Raw genomic sequence first — 18,750 nt, 5'->3', positions numbered from 1 at the left:
ACGTTCAAAGTCTAGGATGCAGAAAAACGTTCGTGCTGCTTCTTTGCTATAATGTGAGAGCTGAAGCAAAAGGAATTTCGCGGGGGGGGGTGGGGGCTTAAAATTGCTTGCAAAGATCTCAAAGTACCTTTCTATTTCAAGAAAGTGGCGAAGGAAACCAACCTCTTCAAACACACTATTTGTGCCCACTAATTATTACCTTCAAGGACACTCCCCCTGGTGGGGATGAAAAGGTTATACTCTGAAAAGTGAGATTCAAAACATATTCTGATTCTTGCCATATTTCACTTTTCACCCTAATTGCAGACTACCACCGGGCATGCTTTCAGCTCATTATTCTCCACAGAGGCCTGTTAATGGCATTTCATCTACTGCCTAATTCTACAGCTTTACCATGGAAAAATTCCTTTCAATTTCAATACTGATGGGGAGCAAACAGTAGGTCTGGCGCTCTGCTTTTTGTTTAGCTGTTCAGTAACTGGGTAAACATTAACCAGCTGGATAGTGCAATTATAATTTTTTTTAAGGTACTGTAAATGCTTGCAATAGCATAGTATCTGGCAGCCTCGCAAATATTAATGAATGCATTCTTGTTCCACTCACGCTATTAAGAGCGATTAAGTACTTTCACAGAGGTCATGCAGAAAATGAATGGCAGAACCAAGCACTGAAGAAAATCCAAAGCTTTTTTACTAAGAGATACTTTTTAAGACATCCCACAGCACAAACAGAAATAAGCAGAAGAAATACAATTAGTGGAGGAATTGACATTAGGTACTAATTATTTACTATGAGCCTGAACGTACTTAGACATTGTTTCCAATGAACTCAGCAAACAGCTTGCTCAACAACATCAGGAGTAAAGGTTTAGGATCTGGATTAAAAACACAGAAAAAAAGTAAACACTAATATCCCCCTCTAGGGAAATCATCTCTACTAATTATTTGTCTACAGCTTTCCTCAGTATTGCAGTCTAAACTGCATTTGTAAACATGGCTTCATCATTCTGTGACAAGCAACTCGGTCACTTTCAGGAATTTCTTACTAAAATGTACTAAAGCAAAATTAAAGTTTTGAGTTATTATTAACTCTGTATGGAAAGGACAGAGTTTGTACAGGTAACAAGGAAAAGATCAATATTTGGAGACAAATATATGGGAATATCTCTGTTCATACATGGGAATACGTCTGTTAATTGTGGAATTAGAGCTAGCAAAGTCATCAAACACAATGGCTGAGCCTACTATTGTAACAGAATTTTCAGGTGTTGAAAGCTATGCAGAAGTGTAATCAAATGGCATGCTAAAAGCAAGAATATTTTTTCTGCTTTTAAGTTTTATGCATTTTTATGCAAAAACTATTTTTTACATTATGCACAAATGCCTCAGTCTATAGGTATTTTTGCTGTCTTAAAAATGCATGCATAAATAATGACAAATAGAAGCCGATTCATATTTTCTGACAGATGTATTTAGCCTTGATAAAAGTTTGAAGTATTTCTTTAACATTAAAGTTAAATATATTTTGCTTGTATTCAGTGGTGACTAGAAAGCTTTACATGTGTTTTTTATTCAAAATACAAAGGTACAAATGCTGTAAAGGACTGAAGATTTTCAGATTTGTCTTATATTGCCTAGAGAAGAAAAAAGTAGAAGTACTTATGGTAAGTATAAGTACTTTCTTTGGCAAGTATTTAAATTGACACATGCCAATGAAGCATCCCAGATCGTTCTACTCAAAATCAGCAACAATACACCAAACAGGGGATCTGGTTGTTCTTCCTTTGTTTGGGACACTCTTTATCTCTTCTTAAGAGGTTTAATTTATTTCAGGTATTTTTCATTTTCTTGTGTGGGATTTTGAGGAGTCTTGAAAATGACAGTGTCGTAAACATGGTCTTAGTATAGAAAGGTATTTTTAAAGAAGAAATGGTCAATTATATATTTGCTAACAATAATCGTAATCTAGTGTTGAACAAGTTATGAACAGGAGGAATCTCCTATTAAGTAATATGCCTTTTAAAATTTTAATTTTATTTTCATTGATTCGTAGTGAAAACAGATGAATCAAAATTAAATTTCTCTGACTACAAAGCATCACTCATCCACCAGATTCTATAGCAGGTCACCACAGGCCATTCACATCTCTCCTGTCTTTAATGGTCTTGGCTTCGCAGTATAGAGGACAGAGATTCTGCTTCCTCCTGTTTTAGGTTAGATTTACCCTGCCTTTCATTTGTACTCTTGTCAGATTACACATTTGTAATCTCTTAGAAATTACAGACTCATAATGAATTTGGCTTTCCACAGAAAGGCTAGGACCAGAAATGGAAGGGTGCAAAATTTCTCATTTAGGCTGTCAGGGCTGAAATTACGAGCTGGGGTTCAGCTATGCAAGGTACTGCAAGGGAAAGAAATGCAGGAGAAAAATACCAGGTACAGCAGCTCTCTGTGCTGGAATAAAAAGATGAGAGTCTGGGGCTGCCACGTTGCTCGGCACAGCCACTCAGAAAGTACTCCTCAGATTGACCTGAGAGACATGTTCCCAACCTGTGGTGAAACCCAAAATATGCCTTGTAGTTGCTTGCAACATGGTACCAAGGAACCACAGAGAGCATCACACCAGTAGCCTCAGTCTAGGACAGATGCAGAGGTTCTCCTTTTCTGGAGAAATGGATATATTGTTTGACCCATGTTAAAATGCATTTGCCAAGAGTAAAAGTACAATTTCAGCATACAGCATGATTTTGTAATAGTTATGCAGATGGAATGTATGGAAAATAGGCTTGTATTTATGACTATACTTTGTAAACCATATCAGTGTTAGCTACAAATATGTTCGAGGCAAGTTTTCTGTATTTGAAACTTCTAAAAATTGGTAGATAGTAAAATCCAGGAAAGGCACATCCTACATAGTAATTTGGGGTCCGTTTTGTCCCTGCTGCATTGCCCTTTCTGTGGTCTTGGATGCAGCTGTGGTGAGGAGGATTTCATGTGGGGAACGAAAAGTGGGCGCTAGCCTTCACAAAGCTCCTCGCAGTTTGGCTTTAGCCTGTCCCACTACCACTGTGTGCTCCAGAAGTGCCTTCGTTCCCGTTCAGCATTGGAAAGGGAGCACTTCTTTCCACCTGTGTCTCTCAAAGACAAAACAGAAAGAGGAGACTTCCATAGTTCCTAGGCATGCAGCCCCATAGGACTCTCTTACTAAAATCTAATGTGCTGCAGATTTCTGTAACTAGCTACTGCTAGCCAAGAGGCAAGTATTGTGTGTTTCAGTGCATTAAACGTACGCGAACTATGTACTGTGGGTAAAGTTGCTTGTTTCAGACTAGATCAGCGCATGAACGTTGTACCAGGTCAGTCCAGCTGCATGGGTGGAAATGGCCAGCGTTGCACTGCACAAATCTGCTGTCATTATGTGGACGTGGTTGGGAACTGAAAGAAAGTGAAAGAAAGTTCATAGGAACAGAGTGAAACCAATTTTTTCCTGTGCTCTTGCAGCATGTGCCTCTGAAATTCCTTTTTGATCTAAACCAAAAGATGGACAAAGTCCATTTCAGCATTAGCAATCTAAAGTCAAATCTCAGATGAGATTAATTTGCATGAATAATCAAAGTTATTTTCAAGTGTGGCATTATATATACATTTTTTAAGTAAATGCTTACATTTTTATTTTTCTGGGGCACTACCTATGGCATTCTTGGTTTTGTTTTGTGCTTTGAGGTTCACGCTAGTGGCCAGCTGGAAATGGGTTTAGAGCTCCCTGAGCGCTGTGGAAGCACCTGGGGCAGATACTTAGGGCTGAGAATTATTTAAGCTGACAAGCGATCAGGAGGATTATTTTCAGAATAATAAATCAAACTCACACCTCTGAACAGACAGGACAAACAGATCTAGAGCATGGATTTTTACGCCCCCGTCCTGATGAGCAGAGGTGCCACAACCCATTGGTGACTTTCTACCAGGCTCAGAGGCTGATCTTGCCACTGTCTGGATCCAAGCAATATCGATTTGTCCAGATTGCTTCATAATCAAGCCGGGTAATGAAGAAACCGATTTTACATTACTGCAATGAAACAGGTTTTCCAGAGAAATCCAGAACAGACAGGCCTGCCTCTCAGCCACCCGACAGCACCGTTTGAAGGCCACCAGGCAGGGAAGAACCCACACTATGATTTTTAAGTTATTCAGCAGCAGCATCCTGCCAGAGGAGCTCGCTGCGTGACAAACCAGGGTGCCTCATCCCTCCAGCTGGCCGGGACGCCCTCGCCCTGGCAGAATGCAGGCAGGCTGGCTGGGGCAAGGCTGTGATGTTTCCATCTGCAAACTGCCTTGAAAGAAAACAAGATTTTTTATTATTATTATTATTTTTTATGCAGATGCTTCTAGCGCACAATCTGGAGCACACAGAACGAGGGCGCCCAGTGGGCTCCAAGCGCGGGCCCGCCTGAGGCTGCTGGGCAGAGGCGGCCGGGCAGGTGGGCGGCCATCGGCGGGGGCACAGGATGGCGGCGTCTTTCTCTCCCTGCCCTGGGGCTGCGGTTTGGCTTCCGCAGGGGCTCGCACAAACACCCGGCTCCGCCGAGGCGGCTGCGGGCGGGCGGCCCCAGGTGCCGCGGGGCTTTACCCCCTGAAGGGGCTGCCCGCCTGAGGGGGTGCCCGCCTGAGGGGGAGCCCGCCTGAGGGGGAGCCCCGCGCGGGAAGCGCGGGCTCTGGTGGGGCCGTCGGTGCCGGAACCGGCCGGATCCGGCCGGCACCTGCCCGCGCGCTCCCCTCTCGCTCGGGGCGCTGCGCGAGTTAAATTTCTACTTTAAAAAAAAAAAAAAAAGAAAAGGAAAGAAAAATGTTTTTGTTCCCCCCCGAGGACTGAGCCGCGCGTCGTTCCCCTCAGGATCCTGAGACTCCTTCCCCCGCCTCCCAGCCGGCCCCCCCTCCCCTGAGGGAGGCGGGCGGCCGCCGCACCTGGCGCCCTCTGCCCGGGGAGGAGCACCGCGCCGTCCCGGACCCCGCGGCACCGGCCGGCCAGCAGGTGGGCGCGGGGGGGCGCGGCGGCTGCCGGGGCGGGGGGGACACACCGGTGCCTGCGACCCGCCTCGCCGTCCCGGGCAGCCGGAGGCGCCGCGGTGGGGGTCGAGGCGGCCGCCTGCCCTGGCCGCTGGGGCCGGGGGCCGCCGTGGGTGAGGCGGCGCGGAGGCCGGAGCTGCCCCCCGCGCCGCCGCGGCCGAGACAACTCGGCGGGCAAACGGGCTGCCTCGGCTCGTAGCCAGCCCCGCGGCTCGTAGCCAGCCCCGCGGCAGCCTCCGGGCACGGCCGCCCCCCAGCCCCGCGGGGGTTCCGCCGCCCCTCCGAGCAGGACCCGGCCGCGGTCGGCGCCCGGCGGGGGCCCGGGGGTGGCGGGGACCCCCCAGCCTCTGGGACGCGGTGCAGGTTTTGCGTGGGGCTGCCCTTCGGTTTTGTCGAAGGGGAACGGGCCGCTTGCAGGCGGCGGTGGGTAGGGAGAACTTTTTTCCTGTTTCTCGCCCTTGAGATAGGTGTGCTGAGGAAACGGGGCAGAGTAATGGTAAAAGCAACTGTGTGTTAAATGCTTACATACCTATTGGAAGGGGAGGAATGGCGGAGAAGTCTTGGAAAGAAAATCTTAAAGGTTTAGTTGTAGTTAACGTGGGTAAAAAGGAGACTAAAATCTTGTCGCTTCTGTATCAGCCTGTTGGCACTGATACAGAGCAACGGGGAGCATGCTGGTAAAAGGTAGCAAGAGGGGGGTTGTTATTTGGGTGTGCTTGGTGTTTGCAAAGGTTCAGCGGTGGTAGGTGATGCCGCAGCCCGTAGGGGGTGGGGTGGAGGAAGGGAGTGCCCCTGTCATCCAGAAGTTCAGGAGTTCTAGCAGTAGTAAGGACATGCCGGGCCACTAAGCAAGATTTCTGAAAGGTAGCAAAATCTGGTTTAGGAGAGAAGACACTGAGACATAAGGTAAAGGTTGATGATTTCAACACAGAACGGTCTTGGGACAGCCTGCATTTACGGGCTGAAATATTTGCAAATGCTTCTGCTGATTCAGACAGTGAGATACTGCTGAAATTGTGGTAACAGTGATACCTGTTACTGTGCATGCTGCATGAATGGAATTGTTGAACTGCTTCCCGATACAATCGGTATGCTCAGTTTCTCCATCTGTATATCCAGCACAAACTCCTGTTTATTTTAACAGTGTGTGTTTGTATAATAATTTTTAGTCTTCAGTTCGCATCCTTTGTAGTGAAAGACAACCCACAGGGAAGATGATCAAGGAAATGGATACAACTTTATTCTGTGATGGCAGTTTGAGCTGGAACAAGTGGTGTGTGTGTGAGGGTGGTTCCCGTTCACTGCGTGGACCTGTGACCCAGTGCAGTGTTGTGGCTGGAATGTGCAGGCGGTGCAGACACTGCTGCCACCCACGGCTCCTATGGGACATTTCCCAACAGGAGGTGGAAAGATTGAGTTTGCTTTGCCATCAGTTCAGCTTCCATGTACAAGATAACATACAAGCTGCTCAGTGTGGGACCCTGAAAGAGGATTGTGTAAGTGCGTTTTGTTTCACTGAAAAAATACTTTGGATGTTTTGCTGTAGATGATGATGATGACAAAAAGTGCGTTAGACTCATAACCAGGAAGAAATTTTGTGGGTGTCAATTCTTTTCCTGTAGAAGTTCCTGGTCAAGGAATGGGGCTTAGCAACCCCATGCAACTCCTCTTGATGGCACAGTTATGTTGTTATTAAACATTTTAAGTTGTTATCTACAATGTCTTAATAGGATTGAGGCTCCAGTAGGCTAAGTCGTGTATAAAAGTGCAGGTGCCTATACCAGCTTGTAATCTAAGTATGAAACTTGATTTAAAAAAAGAAAAAAATCCAGGATATACATTCAGTGAAGACAGGGGTGTATAAATAGTTTGATCAGCTTTGCATACAGACTTTGGTTGCTTAGGGGCAGCTGCAAAGCTTAATTCATTAGCTGCAGTGCTCAAGTCATTGCTGGTTTGGATGTATTCCTGAAAATGATTGAGATTCTGATTCTGTGGTTGCACTGCACTGGAAAGAGCAACATATGACTGCCTTTAACAAATCATATAGTACAATACAAAGCAACTCCTTTTTTTTCCTCTCTCTCCCTCAGCACCTCCAAAAGGAAATATAAATAAAGATCCTGCATCATCTCAATTTCTGTTACTGCAGTACACCAGGAAGGGCCATGCTAGGATCGTGTATGTAACGGCTACTAAATCTGACTTTGCAGAAAGTATTTATATAATTCCTTTTTTTAACAGTAAATCAAAACATAGCAGTGTTGCATCTCAGTAATCACACCATAAAAGTCAGCAGTGTCTGTTGAATGTCTTAACAGAACATAGCATAGATCCTAATAGATGTTCTTTATACTTAAAAAGAGTAATTTTGTTGGTTGATGAGGTCAGGGTTTTGGGAAATTCGTTGTCCTCTGAAAAGAAGACCTTCAAGTGAAAACGTTACCTTAGCCATAACAAATAGAAAAATATTTGCACATTTTGAGAGCTGTAATAAGTTTTGAAGTTTAATAACATTATTTACTATTTTATATCCAAAATAAATATTAACTGATATTAAATAGTTTAATATTTTAAAATATTCTAGCTCCAAAGAGAAGCAGAGCAGTGAAAGGATTGGCATCAGAATTCTTTGTATGTTTGTTAGTCATTACTAACCTATAGGAATTACATGATTTTTCAGAAGCATCTGCTTCTGTGGGAACTTTTCTTCTCTGTGCTTAGTGATTGGGATAAGTTCTGTTCAGTTATCAGAAGCAGGTGAGACTGGACTAGCTCAGTTCAGCTCTCTTACCCTTGACTTCCATAAATTACTGATCCCCCATGTGTGTGGGAATCTGCTGCATTATTAGGTGGGTATTTTATGCCATTCATTTTAAGGTCTAATGAGATCACAGATGAAAAGTTGAAGCAGACGATTGCTTTGGGAAAATGATACTAGGCTTTATTGCGCCAGAATAAAGATTTCTAGCTTCTTCAGAGTATATGTAAAGTTAATACCTAAAGAAACACAATAATCAACTATAATATCCAGTAAATTGTTTTATCTAAAAGTCTTCAGTACTCACACTGAGTTACTTAGTGACTGCCGTGCCGGTTTGAGATACAGCTTTCTGGAACACCTTTACCAGATCTTGTACAATTAGTCTGTGCTCTTAAAAGTAGTTACTCTTTTTGAAAGACTGAAGCTTTCTGAAAATTGGCTTATAGTAGCAAAATCTTAATGGGATTTTACATTAAGTTGCTTTTTCATTTGTGGTCGTTCTGCATCAGGGTTGTCTGGTGGCTTCCTAGCCAAGATAAAGAGTGATGTAAACCGTGCTATATTTGCAGACAGGAAAAATGTCCTCGGGGCTTCCAAATTGGAGAGAAAAAGTGTGTTCTTTTGAATATGCCCACCTTAATTTGACTTCCAAGTATCGTTGGGTGGACTCATTTGGTATCATGTATGTGACTATGTGACAGCTCTTAAGCTTCCTTTGAATTGCTTTGAAATATGTGAAATGACTACAGAATTTTCATAAGGTGTGAAAAGTGTGTTTTCATGCCTTGGTAATTCAGACAACAGCTGAAACGGATTTCCTTTAGACTACCAGAAATATCTCTCTCTCAGCTAAGATCATGCATGGGGGAGGTGCGATTCTTTGTTGCATTGACCCTGTGTCATCTTTCACCACTGATACAGATATGTAACCCGCTGTGATGAGAATGGCATCATTTTGTAGCCAGCCCAGGCAGAGAGGGCAACCTAACAGCTATAGCTACAGTGTAAGTGATAATACAAAGTGAAAAGCAGAGGAACACTAGACCAAAGGTCCCTACAAGATAAAGTTCACTAAATGTAAGAACAGAAGATTCAGTATGAAAGCACTTGCTCAATCTTGAAACTGCTCTTACAACTGTCCAAGAAAACTACCTCCTGTGTCTGCTCTGCAGCTTGTATGTAATCGATATGCTATATCCTTACACTGTTGGCAACTGCAGTGTCCGCCTTGACAAATTAAAGCATTGGCTAGAAATTACAGTGCTTCCGCTTGATTCATAAGATAGGGGTAAAATGCTTCCTTCTAGATGAACAAAGTGGATGAATGGGTTTAGAGATAGCAACCCCCTTGTGTCGGCCCCTTTCACAAGCTATACACAGGTCTGTAAAAGACTGCTGTAACATTTAACTTTTTCTAGTTACTGTATCATGTTTTACTCTCTTCATTATAAGTAACAGAAAAGGAAAAAAAGAGAGCAGAATATGGTACTGGATCACAAGAGAGGTCTTGGGATCTTTTGTTCCTCTTTTGTATCCTCCTATTTGAAAAGTATTATGATACTGCTTTCCTAACCGGTGTAATTTTGTGCATGAAAAATGTACATGCACCAGCGCTACTGACTGCGTATAAAATAGTCCTGGCAGGTTGTGAGCTTTTGTCCAAGTCAGTTACACTTTTGTTGTATGCAAAAGAAGAAAAGAAATAACACTGTACCTATACAAAATCTATAGGTCTGCTATGCTAGTTGAGTAGACACATAAAGAAAATCATGAGGCACAGAAAAGTCAAGCAAGGCTTACATATCAGGAAAACAAACTGGGGTTTTAGCAACTTATTTTCAGAGGGAATGTTTGTTCCTCTTGGGGATGCGTGAATCACTGTATAGATATCTGTCAAATTCTGCCTGGGATTTGGACAGAAAGTTGCTTTAATTGATCAGTTGTGAGTGCAAACAGCTTAACACATGTTAGTGATGTTACTTGTGTTGCTGCAGCTTGTATTTGCTTGAGTATTTTCAGCATTAAACCCTGAAGAACTGATATCACTTCTACTGAAAACAAAGGAGAACTTAGCATAAAAAATAATAAGAGATGGATTAGTCCCTAAATTAGTAAATTGATAGAGGGGTGGAGACTATGTAGTGTACTGTGTGAGTGACAGAATTGGGGCCCAACAGGTCATTTAATACAGAATAAAAGCCTTTTTATCCTTGAAATGACTAAGTAGCAAGGAAGTTATGCAAAAGCAGATTGTACAAAATATTCTTGGATCAAGTGATCATGAGTTTACATTGACTTAACAGTAGGATAAATGATGCAGTGCCATGTGGGGATGCTTGAGCTTGCTCTGAACAAGCTGTACCAGGAGCTGCAAAGGCCTGGTGCAGCTGCAGAGTGTACACACTGTGGTTGCTTTGCTGCTTTCCTCAGCCCAGACCATTTTACCTGGTTGTTTTTCTTCAATACTTCCATCTTCTATCCAGTCCACCAGGTGAGGCTTTGTACATTAGCACTAACACTTACCAGCTGTACTTCTGTTACCTCCTGGAATCACATTTCCTTTTTTTTTTTTTTCAGATCCTGATCACCCTAGTTCTGCATTTTTTCTGTTTTTCTCAGTACTAGCAACCTGCACTGAACCCCTAGTATCATCATGCAGTTACTTACTTTTGCGCCATGTGTACTCTTTCTTTCCCCAGGGCAGACAACTCTACCTTTTAAGTGAATTGGCTCCATTTGTCTTACCTTGTGTCAGGTGCAGGCAATAGGAGAGGTGAGTGATGAAAAGAGCAAAGACGAAGAAGAAAGTGGAGAGGGGTAATGGAGAGAGTGGTAAACCACTAGAAAGGAGAGAAATTTTCACAGAGGGAAGTAAAGAAAGAGAAGGGCCAGATCCAGACTAGTAGAAGTGAAAGCTGGAGTCCAAAACCAGCATAAACTTTGAGACCAGAGTTGTTGGAAATGAGTAAGTCCTCATCTTTACCCTGCTTGGTCTGATGGCAGCAGATACTGGCTGCACTGGAAGTATTCCTGGGAGCTGATTCTGGAAGCTGATTCTGATCTACTTGTTAGAAGAAGGATAATTGTAAAAAACCATTTTGCTTCTTTGTGTCTATGATAGATGCAACTTTAAACAACATCTTCTATTGCCAGTTGATCCCTGGAATTACTTTCCTTCTTCAGCAGGCAGCAGAGTTAGTTGACTGTTTTTGGATTCCTAGTGCTCATTGTTTGTTCTGTGTGTGTGAGTAGGTATCAGTCAAAACATCCTCTCTGAATATAATGACTTCTGCAAAGAATTGCAACTGAAATCCTTCAATAAGTCAAAGGGCTGAATCTTTAATTTAATAAAACTCATTTTTCCTGAGTAAAGGAAAACTCAAGAAGTTGTAGTAAAACTTTGTTTTACTACATTCAGAATTAGGCCTACAAATCAAAACATCTTTTGTCAGGGATTTTTTTTTTTTGTTGCAGTTTCAAATAACTTTGCAATTTGTTGTTAATTGTAAAATAGTGAAATTGTTGTCCTGACTAAATGGATGTAAGTTTGGAGTTAGATATTTTGTCAATTGCCTTTAGAAACAGCTAACAATTTTCTGTACAAGAAAGCGTATTTACGTTTCTGTGCACATAGGAAGTTTTATAAATATATCAGCTGTGAAACCTAAGGGGCAATAAAGAACTTTGCATTTTATTTTTTTCAGAACAATGAGTTAGTTAAAATACTAAAAATGCAATATTATGGCAGTGTAGTGAGGCTTCCTTAATAACATAGGGTGTTATATACCTTTTACTTACAAGTATGGAAGCCTTACCCTGGTGCAAAGACCATCTAAGATCAAGTAAGTTATCAACTATGTCATTGAAAGGGAGCAGCATTTTCAACAGGACTGACAGATAAGAGCATAGAACTAAGAATGTATAAGCATGTTCAGTAGCTGTTTGAGGACGTTAGGGCTAGCGTTTTTACCATTGGAAATGGATTTGAAAGGGAAATTAAATAATCACAACTTCACTGAAAATCAAGATCAAAGCTTCCCATTCTTCCTTAGAGGTGAGGATTTCCCTGGCAACTTATACCTGCAGGTGACCAGATCATCATGTTTTACATCCTCGTGAAGGACAATTCTCCTTGCAGCATACAGTGACCACAGCCTGTGCTGGAGCATGATATAGGTACCGTACTGTAGGGAGGAGTGGTTCATGTTGAATTACCATATTTATTTTCCTTGTGCTGCCAGTATTAGACTGTGTTTCTTAAGCTGGTAGATATCAGCCTGATGTGGCATGCATACAGGTTTCTAAAAATCTGTATTTTCAAGATGGAAACCTGTGAAAATAGGATCTCTGATGGAACGTCATGTGACTGAAAGTGAAAATTTTAAAATTGAGACATGGATTTTGAAAGTCCTGTAGTCTTCTAATACTCACATTTGCAAATTATTTTCACTTGACTGGCATTTGAAAACACATTTGTTGAGCTGTGTATAGCAAATATAAAAAAGCAAAATGCTGAACACTGCCTTGTTTGGGTTTTCTGTTTTGATGCTAGCTACTCAATTGGAAAGCAAAACATTCTACTACTAGGGGATTTGGTTAAACAACTTTAGGAATTTCTTTGGTGGAAACCATTCTGTGTACAGGTATACTTTTCAAATATATCTGTATTATATGAATAACGGTACATAAATATATGAATGACTATAAAGAAATATTAATAATAATGTGAAAACATACAGTTTAATTCTCTGCAAAGACTGCAAAGCTCGCAAATATTAGCTTGAAACATCAGATTGCCTCTACTAAGAGAGCTAAAGTGCTGTTCACACTGAAACTCTTGAGGAGTATAAAAGTAAACAGTTGTCTTCAGAATGTGGCAGTGACCTTGAGCTTCCACTGAGCTGCACTTTCTTTATTTAGCTTAGGCCAATGATTAACCTTCCTAATGACTGTATACCAAATTTGCCATTGTTTATATATCTGGCAGTGAAATAGGCCATGTCTGTCTTTGTGTGGATGATACAGTATATTTCAAGGAAACCCTTTGTATAAATTGTTTCCTTTGCAAAGTCCTGTCTTAGAAGCAATTAGGACTTGCACAAATTTACGTCATTTGTCTTTGGACTCTTTAACTTCAGGTTAGCGCTACAGTAGGCATAATATATTTCTTCTTCTTATGTGTCATTCTTTTCTCTTATTTAAAAGAGAATGACAAATTCTCTTTATTCTGCTCCGTTACAGCAAGTAGTCTTCTGCGGCAGATCCCCAACAAGCTATGCCCTGAAATAGTCATGTGTAAGACCAAGAAGTCATGCACAGCTTTGCCTCTTAAGGGAGGTTTGTCAAGACATAGCACTTCAATTTCTAGCCTCAGCACCACAGGGAACCCAGCAGAGATCTGCCCACAGCACACATGGAGCAAGGCGTCTTCAAATTCCTGTAATCTGTGCTAGGTCAACCCTGCCCAGTTTGGTGCAGTGGTGTCAGGCTCCTGACAGAATAAGAGTCATGCTGCTTTTCAGGCAGGAAGGAGATGCAGCCCTTAGCTGCATCAAATCTGGCAGAAATAGTCCAAGCCAAGGAGAACTTAGGTTCCTTGGCTTAGATGCAGGATACTGTTACGTGCCGTCTGACAATCCCACAGACCCTGTGTAGACAAATACTGCTTAAGAGTGTTTCATCAGGTATTAAATGGAGAAAGAACCCTCGAGGTTTGTACATTTCAATGGAATTGAAGAAGTGAGATTCTGCCTTTAGTTGCAGTGATGTAAATGGTGGCTGAGAGCAGAAATTTCTCTCAAGTTATGAACAATACAGGTGCTGTCTGTTAGGAAATGATGAAAGGCTAGAGTCTTCTTAGTTGTCTGTAAGAATCTACATGTGAATGCCTTGAAATATATATAGTAAGATGGGTATGTATATGAGCGTTTGCCTTTCTTCTGTAAAAGCAGGTTTTAACAGTCTGACACTTTGCACTGCTTGTAAATCTTTCAAATACAGTGGAGACTATCAAGTTTTTTTTTGTGGATGCGATTATTTTTGCAGAGGAGAAAGAGACTGTGAGGATACTCAGAGGCTCTATCTTGATTCTTCCTTGCTCTGTTCTCTAAACAGTCATTCACACTAAAAATGGTAGAAAGGAATGTAGCATCTGATGCTTTAAAACTACATGGTTTGATTCTGTTATAATTTAAACCTAAACCAGTTCATTCCAAACAGAAGCTTTTTCCAAGTCATTTCCAGTTGTGTGATAGTGACAGCAGAAAAATTGACCTGTGTAGCACATGTCTACTCTCTGCTTTTCTTTTCTCTGTCTCTATATGTGTTACACTGTCTTTAAAATATCTGTGGTGTGCTTGTACCAGAGATTTCAGCTGTTCTTTGGTGATGTTTCACAGGAGCAAACGGGAGCACAGTTAGGCTCATTGTCTACTTTTCAGATCATGAAAGTTGAGCACAGGTTTATTGATGCTCCCATTTAATTCTGAAATTCTTTAAGTTTTCTATTAAAATGTAAGGACTTAAATGCTGTAACTCAGAACAGTATGGTTAATGGGGACCATATTTGATTATATAAAAGCTGATGAGAATTTTAAAAGTTTGTGGTCTACTTCTTTTTTCTTCAGTTTTTAATCGAGAAAGCAAGAGCAGTATTTTAGATAAGCTTTCCTGCATGCCTCTGAAATACCTACCCAGCCTTCACTTTGAAGGAAAAAATATCTGTAAATTCCTCCAAAGCTGAATTACCTACCTCAGACTGCACAGGTGCAGTGATTGCAAATCTAGTGGTAATGAATCGGTTGTTTTGCAGTCCTTTCCTCCAAACTGATTAAAAGGGTTACATTTTCAATTCCAACTGTATTGTTTCATATTAATGACTATACCACCTAAAGACCTAAGGACTATAGCTATTTAAAAAAGCAAAAATGCTACTAGTTAGGAAATATTTTTGTGTATAAATATATGTGCATTTAAATAATTGTGATTTTTTTCCTCCGTCTTTTCCCCTTCTAGACATTGTTCTAAACTGAAGGTACAGCTGTTTCATGCCTTCCCTTTCCATGATGGGTGAAGGTATTTTAAAATAGCCTTTGCAGACAGACCTGTGGTGGTTCTGCTGAGCATGAAGTGTGGCAGGAGGCATGTCAGCTGCTGTCCAGAAACCATGTTGTTTCTTAGTTTGGCTCTGTCCTCCCAGCAGGACTTTTGTCTTAGTGTGAGTCCAGTACTGTGGCAGTGACACTTTAGGAGACCTTTGGGAAGCACTTGGATCAGAGCTTAGGTACATCTGGTAGCTGGGCAAGGTGAGGGCCAATCTATATAAAAGTTTAGGCAGAGGTAATGAGTTTCCCACAGGTGAATCCAGCACAGGACTGAGAGAGCAGTCCTTGAAGAAGAAAGCTCTGCACCTACTCCGACTTCTCTGACACTTTAAAATGAAAGTCTGGGTGAAGACTTTATTTGAGCCTTCAGAAATCTGGAGCTTGAGTTGTGCACTGAGGACTGCACTGTGGTTCTTAAACCCAGCTGCTATTCGAGCAAGCACTGTGAGAAGATCCAAGGAACAATATGTGACACCTGAAGTTACCAGTTTTAGAACCACCCTTATCAAGAGAACAAAAGAAGGCCAATTATTTTGGGATCAGAGAGCAGTAATAATGTTCATTCACTGATGAGGTGACTTGTGAGAAATAAAACAGCTCAAAAAGTATAACTAGTCCTTGTAAATGTGCTTCTGAATTATAATTCTTATATTTCACAAAGCTGGTGCTGGGAGGTAGGTGAAACTATTTTGCTTGGTACAAGTCAGTCATCTGCAGTGGAGTGCAAATGGGATCAGACTAAGAAAAGGAGAAATTAGGCTGAGTGTCAGGCAATCTGAACTACGAGTTATTTGACTGCGAAAGAGCTTCCCAAGGGAAATAATACAAGCCACGTTTTTCGGGACACCTAAAATTAGACTTCAGAAAGCACTAAAAAAAATGTGCAACCTTGCTTTTGTGGGGAGGTGGACTAGAAAAGACAGGGTTTGGGTTTTTCTTTTTTTTGCAATAAATTCTGCAATTATTGGGCCTCATTCTATTCTGTGATGTGGAAGTCAAGGGAAGTTGTACATTACTTTTTGCCTGAGAAAACTGAGGCTAAACACACAAGCTTTTCCCCCAGCTATTGCCAACTTTTTACACTATGTCTTTTTATTTCAGTCTCTCGGGGATGGTTCAGACCCTTCTCTTCCAATTATAAATATGTATATTTAGAGGAGAGGAGAAAGGACGTATGTGCCTTAAGGACCCTTTATGGCATGTCCCTCTTGTGTGGCTCTCAACAGACACTGTAACTGATTGACGTGATACTCCTTTTCTGGTTTTAATTCAGAATTTTAGTTTATAATGTGCAAATCTATAACCCTGGCATGTTCTGCAGCTGTTGTCTGAAATTGCCAACTATATTTTAACTAGCAGCTTAATGGGAGGGAGGGGGTAAGAGACAAATAAAATACAGCCTTTAACCAAGGAATAGAGGCCTCCAAATAATGGGTGTTGATATTCTGAAAGTGTTCAAGTCTTCTCCATAATTTTATTTAAATACAAACCATGTAAGTGAAATAGGTGCAATAATACAAAAAAGGTTTTCATTGCCAGTTCTACATATTAAGTAAGCCCTACATATTACGTGTGTAGATTATGCAGTTATGACTAAATCTTAAGAGCCAGGTTTTTGTATTGTAAGTTAGTTTGAAGATGCAAACCTTTATCTACGTACAGTCCTTCTTTGCTATCAGTTTCCGCTTGTGTGAATGACAGTACTCCCTCTTTCAAAACCCACTTGAACAAATAGAACCCTGATGTGGAAAATGGTTCTTCACTGTATAGGTATTAATGTGATCACCTTCACACTGCAAAATGGTACTGGTATAAAAAACCATGTGAATTAGTCTGTGTACACTAATGCACATCAAGGTCAGGACATCGAGCCTCTGAATTTGTGGTAAGAGACAAAGGAAAGCACATACGTGGAATTTTCTGAAAGGTAGTTCATTTGTAGAGGATTTGGAATAGGAGGAAAGCTACAGGGCATCTCCAGTATTTTCTTCAAGGGCTATGTGTTATAGCCCCCCCAAATGCATTCTTCTCCTCTGTCACTGGGCAGGAGGATTCAGGATAGCGGAGAGGGATACATGGTGAAGTGAATATTTCATCTGCACTGAGTTTTGGGTTGTAGATGGGCACGCAGTTTCTGGTCCTGGATCTTAGGCTGCACTGCTTGGAGGAATGGGTGCTGGAACAAGGACTGGTGAGAGAGGAAAGTCATCTGTTTGAAAAGTCATCTGATTGCATTTGAGATTGTGACTTCTAAATACCAAGAGTTGATTCCCATTTCCTTTCTCCCACTGCTGCTCGCCTCCAGTGTGCTTTGTCTCCTGCTGTCATGCACGTGGTCTGCCTCAGAACCGTGGGTTGTATTTTTTTCCTAATTTGACTAAGAGCATATTTCCCAATCAAAATCCTTAATGAAGATAAAAGGCCTGTATTGCAGGGTATGAAGACACTAACCCAAAACATATTATTAGCAGGGAAGACTCATTCTCCTTATGCCCATGTTTTTGAATGGCTTAACTGAGGAAAGGAGGTATCTTCTGATAATTGCTTTTTGCATAGGGCAACAATGAGGGTGGAATGGTAGAGATGCTGTGATGCTGCCTTTCTTGGAAAGCTTCATTAAGCCATTATTAAAGCAATTGTAACCAGTTCTGTTACTGGTCCAGAGTGCTTTGACATGCTATTCCTTTGCATAGCAGTCTCTTAAGGGAGAAAGCAAGTGTTGCAGAGGCTCTGCATGTTTAATTTTTGATTGATCTCCCATAAAGTGTTTTACAAGATACAGCAGAAGGAAGATACTCAGATATTATCTGGATATTGTTCACATACGCTAGGTAGGAAGTGGACAAGGCTGCATGTGCATTTTAACTTCATGGCCCCTTCTAATCTATTTCTCTCTAACAAACAGCTAGGTATTCTCCTAAAGACTGTAACTTGCCTCATTTCTGTCTTGTCTTCTCTCCTGAAGTTCTCCAGCTTTAACTGTCTCATGTCTCCTGCTTTCTCAGGTGATTCTTACATTACTTGACTGAAAGGTTTCAGACAGCTGGAAAAGCACAGAGTGCCTGCTTTTAAAAAAGAAGGGAAGGACAAAGGAGATAGGGGTTCGGAACTGTGATCCTTTGAACTTAGCATCAGTTTCTAGGGAAACGTCAAAATGAGTGAGATGTTTCTAAATGCTTGGAGGAGACAGGAAAACAAATTAGCATCTATAGGGATGTATAAAGAGCAAATGTGTCAAATCAATATAATTTCCTGCTAAGATAAAGCCTTACAGAAAGGAGAGGAGTAGCAGATGTCATATTTTGCATTATTGTAGAACTTTTGATACTGTTTCACATGACATTATGAAGAGTTTCAGAAGACAGTCATGAGACAATGGACATAAAACTAGATATAAAACATGTTCGGAGCATTTATCCAGGAGACACTGTCAACATAAAAGATGTTACCAAGTATGGATTGCCAAGGGTTCTCTTTGCCACTGCCTAGTACTTTCATTTGCAATTTTACTGATGAAATACAGGGGTTGCTTCTTAACTTTACAGATGACTTCAGACTGAGAGGGGATGCAATCGTACCAGGGGCTGGGTTAGAGATGAAAATCAGTGGGTGATGCACTGTCATTCTGCAGGAGATTACAAAAAATATAATACACAGCTTTTGTTGGAAGATGTGTGTCTTTTTCATCAGTGTGTTACTGAAGAATTGTGAAAAGTTAACATTTCAAAATGGCAGAAAAAACACATGTGACTTTAATACTTGAAATTCTCGTCCTTATATCAATAATAGAAGCTTTAATTTGTAGAATTATTTCTTCATT

General features: G+C 41.4%; 1 protein-coding gene across 1 annotated transcript in view; it reads left to right on the top strand.

Annotated features, from left to right (window-relative positions):
* Positions 1 to 4,902: 4,902 nt before the first annotated feature.
* Positions 4,903 to 18,750, top strand: part of WIPF3 (WAS/WASL interacting protein family member 3) — a 35,458-nt gene continuing 21,610 nt past the window's right edge. The window contains 1 exon segment of the mRNA XM_040593305.1: positions 4,903 to 5,028. The gene's annotated coding sequence lies outside the window, so the exon portion shown is untranslated.

Source organism: Falco naumanni, chromosome 4 (genome assembly GCF_017639655.2).
Source record: "Falco naumanni isolate bFalNau1 chromosome 4, bFalNau1.pat, whole genome shotgun sequence".
NCBI classification, from domain to species: Eukaryota; Metazoa; Chordata; class Aves; order Falconiformes; family Falconidae; genus Falco; species Falco naumanni.
Note: the sequence above shows the minus strand (reverse complement) of the source record. Positions and strands in the feature narration are given on the sequence as shown.